General features: G+C 35.5%; 1 pseudogene; it reads left to right on the top strand.

Annotated features, from left to right (window-relative positions):
- The first annotated feature begins 399 nt into the window (after window positions 1-399).
- On the top strand, window positions 400-7,023 carry LOC100431852 (E3 ubiquitin-protein ligase RNF13-like; annotated as a pseudogene).
- Window positions 7,024-7,316: the final 293 nt, after the last annotated feature.

Genomic DNA, 7,316 nt, shown 5'->3' with positions numbered 1-7,316 from the left:
CAATCCAATTTTTGGGTATATACCCAAAGGAATATAAACTGTTCTAACAAAAAGACACAGGCATGTGCTTATTGCAGCACTATTCACAAAAGCACGGACATGGAATCCACCCAGATGCCCATCAGTGGGGGACTGGATAAAGAAAATGTGGTACATATGCACCATGGAATGCTACACGGCCATTAAAAAGAACAAAATCATGTCATTTGCAAGATGCAGCTGGAGGCCATTATCCTAACAAATTAACACAAGAGGTGTTGTCATCCCTGTTACTACTCCAGGCTGTGGGGTCAGTGCAGATATTCAATCATGAAGTCAGGGTAGGGATTTCTCCTGTGATGTGGCCAGCAAGACTGTTTGTGTTCCGGGGGCTGGACTTCCAGGTGATTTTACAACAAGATGCTGCTCTCCATAGGGATGCTTATGCTTTCAGCCACACAAGTCTACAGCATCGTGGCTGTCCAGCTCTTTGCATTCTTAAACCTACTGCCTGTAGAAGCAGACATTTTAGCATATAACTTTGGAAATACGTCTCAGACGTTTGATGACCTCCCTGAAAGATTTGGTTATAGACTTCCAGCTGAAGGTTTAAAGGGTTTTTTGATTAACTCAAAACCAGAGAATGCCTGTGAACCCATAGTGCCTCCACCAGTAAAAAACAATTCGTCTGGCACTTTCATTGTGTTAATTAGATGACTTGATTGTAATTTTGATATAAAGGTTTTAAATGCACAGAGAGCAGAATACAAAGCAGCCATAGTTTACAATATTGATTCTGATGACCTCATTAGCATTGGATCCAACGACATTGAGGTACTAAAGAAAATTGATGTTCTATCTGTCTTTATTGGCGAATCATCAGCTAATTCTCTGAAAGATGAATTCACATATGAAAAAGGGGGCCACCTTATTTTAGTTCTTGAATTTAGTCTTCCTTTGGAATGCTGCCTAATTTCCTTCCTTGTCATAGTGGGCATCTGTCTCATCTTGATAGTCATTTTCATGTTTTTGGCTATTACAAATAAAGCTGATATGGACATTTGTTGTATGGAAATATGCTTTCATTTCTATTGGATCACAAAATTTTTCCAGGATAGACATAGAGCTAGAAGAAACAGACTTTGTAAAGATCAACTTAAGAAACTCCCTATACATAAATTCAATAAAGGAGATGAGTATGATGTATGTGCCATTTGTTCAGATGAGTAGGAAGATGGAGACAAGCTCAGAATCCTTTCCTGTTCCCATGCTTATCACTGCAAGTGTGTAGACCCTTGGCTAACTAAAACCAAAAAAACCTGTCCAGTGTGCAAGCAAAAATTTCTTTCTCAAGGCAATCCAGACTCTGACACAGATGGTAGTCAAGAATAAAATGAAGTGACCCTTTACTTAGACCTTTAGCTTCTGTCAGTGCCCAGTCATTTGGGGCTTTGTCAGAATCCAACTCACATCAGAACATGACCGAATCTTCAGACTATGAGGAAGATGACAATGAAGATACCAACAGTAGTGATGAAGAAAATGAAACTGATGAACATAATGTTGTGGTCCAGTTGCAGCCTAATTGTGAATGGGATTATAACATAGCTGTTGCAGGAAGTCAGGGACCCCGAATGGAGGGACTGGCTGGAGCCACGGCAGAGGAACTTAAATTGTGAAGATTTCATTTTAATATGGACATTTATCAGTTCCCAAATAATACTTTTATAATTTCTTATGCATGTCTTTATTTTAATGTCTTAATCCCATTGTCTTCATAAGCTGAGGATGTACATCACCTCAGGATCACTGTGATAATTGTGTTAACTGTACAAATTGATTATAAAATGTGTGTTTGAACAATATGAAATCAGTGCACCTTGAAAAAGAACAGAAAAATAGTGATTTTGGGGGAACAAGGAAAGACAACCATAAGGTCTGATTGCCTGTGGGGTTGGGCAAAAAGAGCCATATTTTTCTTCTTGCAAAGAGCTTATAAATGGATGTGTAAGTAGGGAAGATATCGCTAAATTCTTTTCCTAGCAAGGAATGTTAATATTAATACCCTGGGAAAGGAATACATTCCTAGGGGGAGGTCTATAAACGGCCCCTCTGGGAATGTCTGTTTTATGCAGTTGAGATAAGGACTGAGATACGCCCTGGTCTCCTGCAGTACCTTCAGGCTTACTAGGGTGGGGAAAAACTCTGCCTTGGTAAATTTGTGGTCAGACTGGTTCTCTGCTCTTGAACCCTGTTTTCTGTTGTTTAAGATGTTTATCAAGACAATATGTGCACCACTGAACATAGACCCTTATCAGTAGTTCTGCTTTTTGCCCTTTGAAGCATGTGATCTTTGTACCTACTCCCTGTGCTTACACCCCCTCCCCTTTTCAAACCTTTAATAAAAACTTGCTGGTTTTGAGGCTCAGGTGGGCATCATGGTCCTACCAATATGTGATGTCACCCCCGGCGGCCTAGTTGTAAAATTCCTCTCTTTATACTGTCTCTCTTTATTTCTCAGCCAGTCAACACTTATGGAAAATAGAACCTACATTGAAATATTGGGGGTGGGTTCCCCCGATACATAGCAAATACTGTTTGACTTTCAGAAGATGATTGATTTCCCTTTAAAATGTTTAGGTATATACTGTAATTTGATTTTTTTTCTCCCTTCAAAGATTTCTGTAGGAATAACTTATTTTTTAGTATTCTAAAATTTAATCAAATTGCTGAAAAAGGACTTTTGATATGGTATTTATCTGCAAGAGTGTACTTCTTCACTAATAATAATAGACTGGTGCTATAACTCAAGCATCAATTCAGCTCTTCTTTTGGAATGAAAGTATAGCCAAAACAACAACAAAAAGTCCTCAGCATAGCTTGCAATTAAGACCTAGATCACAGTATTTAAGTATTTTGCGTTTTATACATGAGGTTAGTGCTACAGCCACCTAGCATGAAATAACCCAGCTTCCACCTCCACAAAGTTACCTAGAGTTGTTGAGTTGGAATATGTTCTGGCATTTACCCGACCTTCCATCACTGGTGAGAGGCAACAAGGTAATTCAGTGCCTTTCCTCCTATCAGCACAAAGAAACTCAAAGCTGTTTTTTCCCTTTCTGTTCCAAAGAGTCTTATCCTGACAGGAGCAGTCTATACTAGTGCACATTTCAACACTTCTTTTTTTTTTTTTTTTTTAACGTTTTAATTACTATAGTGTTATGTAGAGATTTGACTCAACAGCTAAAGTAATGTCTCTGAACTTTACTTACTAAATTTCAGTATCCTTAAGAGTTTTGTGGTATTGTTATCAAAGCAAAAAGAAAATGCTGCATAAAAATACCAAACCTCAGCAACTGTTAATACTCAGATCATATACCTCTTAATAAATGGCATCTTATGCTAATTAGCCCTGCTAAACTGTGTACAGAGGAAATTATTTGAGTATTGGATTTGAAAGTAAGTGACTTATGTTTAACAGAACTAATGATGTCATTGTAACTATGTAGAAAATGTAGACTAACGTATAATCGAAATACTAAGAATTTTTATATGGCCTTGTATGAGGGGAGTTTAAATGTTAATAAACATGTTTTCCACTTTAAGATCCAGTTAAAAAAATTAACAACTGAGAACCAAATACTGCATGTTCGCACTTATTAGTGGGAGCTAAACATTGAGTGCACATGGACACAAAGAAAGGAATAATAGACACCAGAACCTACCTGAGGGTGGAGGGTGGGAGGTACATGAGAAATGAAAAGCTACCTATTTGGTACTATGCTCGCTACCTGGGTGACAAAGTAATTTGTACACCAGACCAGAGACATGCAACTTACTCATATAACAAACCAGCACATGTACCCTAGAACCTAAAAGTTGGAAAGAAAAAAAAAAATCACGTCATTTAGCAATAAGTACACTTAACAAAAATATAAAATAATTTGTTCGTGATGACTACAATACAATGGTCAAAGATTTTTCTATCACATGACCAATGGCCCCTGAAATTCAAGAAGGTACATTCAGCAAAATGAACTAATAAAAATTCCATGCAAAAACTTTGCTTGAAAAAACTATAAGCCTCAGATTGTTTTTGGTGAAATGTGCTATCTCTTCAACTGCAAATTCCTAGTATCAGCATTCTAAAGTAACAGAGTTATGAAATTAAATTGGATTAAGAAAGAAATAAGTAAAATAATGAATTCAGATGGCTTTTGATACAATTATTTATAACATGTAATTGTTATGGAAATCTTAATTAAAAAAAGAAGTCTTATTTTTGAGGGTCAGTGGTGGTACCTGTGTTAATCTTACAGTGCCATGTTTTTGGAACCTCTCATTTATGTTTCTCATCTATCAGCCTTATGCTATATCCAGACTTCTTTGATGTATCCAAAGACAATGTGGCTATTTGGAAAGAAAAAGGTAGAGTGGGGAGAGGTTCAGAGGGTTGAGAATATAAAGCAATATAATATCTTTTGGACAATAAATATCAAAAAAAAGATTTTCCCTACATCAAAATAAAAAAGAAAAAGGATAAAGGATAGATATAATTGAAATTATATAACAAATGTTTCAAAAGAATATATACCTGTGTGATTTGTAATATAGTAGATATATATTATCTAGTATGTATCTATTATATATATCTATTATATATATTATCTAGTATATATCTTTGTAATCATTTTGTACAAAACTAGAGTTAATAAAAATGTTTATTTTGAAATATTAAAAGTATAGTTTGCCTAAACAGTAATTGCAAATTTACTAAAGTTACTGATATGGTTTGGCTGTGTCCCCACCCAGATCTCATCTTGAATTCCCATGTGTCTTGGGGGGGACCTAGTGGGAGGTGATTGAATCATGAGGGCAGGTTTTTCCCATGCTGTTCTCATGATAGTAAGTCTCTCAAGATCTGATGGTTATGATAAGAGGGAGTTTTCCTGCACAAGCTCTCTCTTTGCCTGCTGTCGTCCATGTAAGATGTGACTTGCTTCTCCTTGCTTTCTGCCATGATTGTGAGGCTTCCCCAGCCATGTGGAACTGTAAGTCCAATTAAACCTCTTTCTTTTGTAAATTGCCCAGTCTCGGGTGTGTCTTTATCAGCAGCATAAAAATGGACTAATACAGTTACACATAACTTTATGTATTTATTTATGTTTACAAATGAAACAAGAAGAAAACTTTAGCATTAAAGGTACTAACATTATTTTAATAAAACAGAAGAAAGTAATTCTGTGTTCAAAACTTGGTGTCAAGCAGATTTGGAGAGGACTTGCTTTCCAGAAATGAAGTGAATGTGAGGGGGAAAAAAGAAAATAACTGAACTTGAAAACAAAATCTGTTGCATGCAAACTTTGTCTCAACAGTCTTCTCTGTAGATAATACTCTTAGCAATTTCTCCTACCTCTAATTTTTCATTTTTATCATCACAATAGACATTAGAATACTATTAAGGCATTCCCTGAAATGAGTAAAACCTCTCTACTTTTATTTCTCTGATAAAATAAACCTGATATAAAAGAAGATAAAAGACTATAGCTTTTCAAAATGGTCATTCTCTTTAGAATTATGCATGCTAAAAATGCCAGGCCAATTTCAGCAACCTTAGACTTGAAGAACTTTTCGATCTGAGACATTGAAACAAAAGCAGGATGTTGACTAACTCTGTTCATGTGCATAAACTAACTCTGTTTTAGTCAGGAGCTAACCTTAATGCATCCACAAGAAATCCAATAGAGCCAATGCCAATGAGACGTTTGCTTTTATTCCTGAAGATTTTTGGGACACAAAATAAAGTTTTACCCACAAAAACTCAGAATTTCTCCAGAAAAAGCCTTATGAGCCATCTCTTCTCCCAGGAATCTCCTCTCAGCCTCTAGTCATCAGGTATCTCTTCTTTTCCATCCGCCCTCCTGCCTTGATCTGTCTCTAAGAAACACTTAATTTGTCTTTTTCTTTCCCCACCTCTGTTTTATTTTTCAAATTTATTCCAACATTACAAAGGTTATTCTAGCCTTTGTCTTTTTAAAAATTTTAAGATTTTTATCGTTAAAAATTTCCTCATGCCTCTTTGCACAATCCCCTCTCTTTACCCCAGCTTCCATGGATCTGATTTCTCTCTATATGCTGTCGTCTTTCCAGAATGTCATATAATTGGCCATAAAGTATGTAGCCTTTTGTGTCTGTCTTCTTTCAGTTAACACAATGTTTTGAAATTCATACATGCTACATGCATTCATGGTTTGTTCCTTTTTACTGGTGAGTAGTGTTGCATTGCTTGGTTGTACTACAATTTGTTTCTCTGTTTACCAGTATGTTTATATGTTGCTGTTTTTAGTTTTTGGCTATTATGAATAAAGTTGTCATAAACATTTTCACATAGGTCTTTGTGTGGTCACATATTATTATTTATTTTGGATAGTTACAAATGAGATTGCTGGTTCCTATAATATATTTAACTTTATAGGTACTGTTAAACTATTTTTCACATGAACTGTATTATTTTGCATCCTAACCAATAATGTTTGAGATATCCAGTTGCTCTACATCCCTGTCTTGACTTGATACTGTCATTCTTTTGAATTGTAGCAATTCTAGTAAATGTGTAATAGGTCTTTGTGTTTTAATTTACATTTTCTCAATGATTAATGATGTCTAACATCTTGTCATGTACTTATTTGCCCTCTGTATATCTTCTTTATTTTCATTTTTAAATTTGCAAATTTAGCACCAAGCCTGGCCAATTCTTGTATTTTTTTGTAGAGGAGGGTTTTGCCATGTTGCCCAGATTGGTTTTGAACTTCTGGGCTCAAATGATCTGCCCATGTTGGCCTCCCAAAATGCTGGGATTACAGGTGTGAGCTACTGTGCCTGGGCTATATATCTTCTTTAATGAAGTGTTATTCAAATGGCTTTTAAAATTAGGTTGTTTGTGTTTTTATTGTTGAGTCCTAAGAGTTCTTATATTCTAAATATTTTTCTAAATTTTTTTAAGTTTTTTTTTTTTGTTTCTTAGGAATATCTCTATTGCAGTAATGTTGCAGGTATTTTTTCCTAGTTTGTCAGTTGTCTTTTTTACATTAAATTAAATTTTTTTTTTTTTTTTCTGGGAAGAGAAAGTCTCCAGTGTGGACAGAAGGTGCTCTTTCTTCCCCTAGTTTATTGTTTGTCTTTTGATGTTACTAATGGTATTTCTTGCAATAAAAAGGTTTTTATCTATCTATCTATCTATCTATCTATCTATCTATCTATCTACCTACCTATTTATTTAGAGACGGAGCCTTGCTCTGTCACCCAGGCTGGAGTGCAGTGACACAATCTCAGCTCAC

The sequence above is a fragment of the Pongo abelii genome, chromosome 2 (genome assembly GCF_028885655.2).
Source record: "Pongo abelii isolate AG06213 chromosome 2, NHGRI_mPonAbe1-v2.0_pri, whole genome shotgun sequence".
Lineage (NCBI taxonomy): Eukaryota > Metazoa > Chordata > Mammalia > Primates > Hominidae > Pongo > Pongo abelii.
This window is presented reverse-complemented; position numbering and strand designations above follow the sequence as displayed.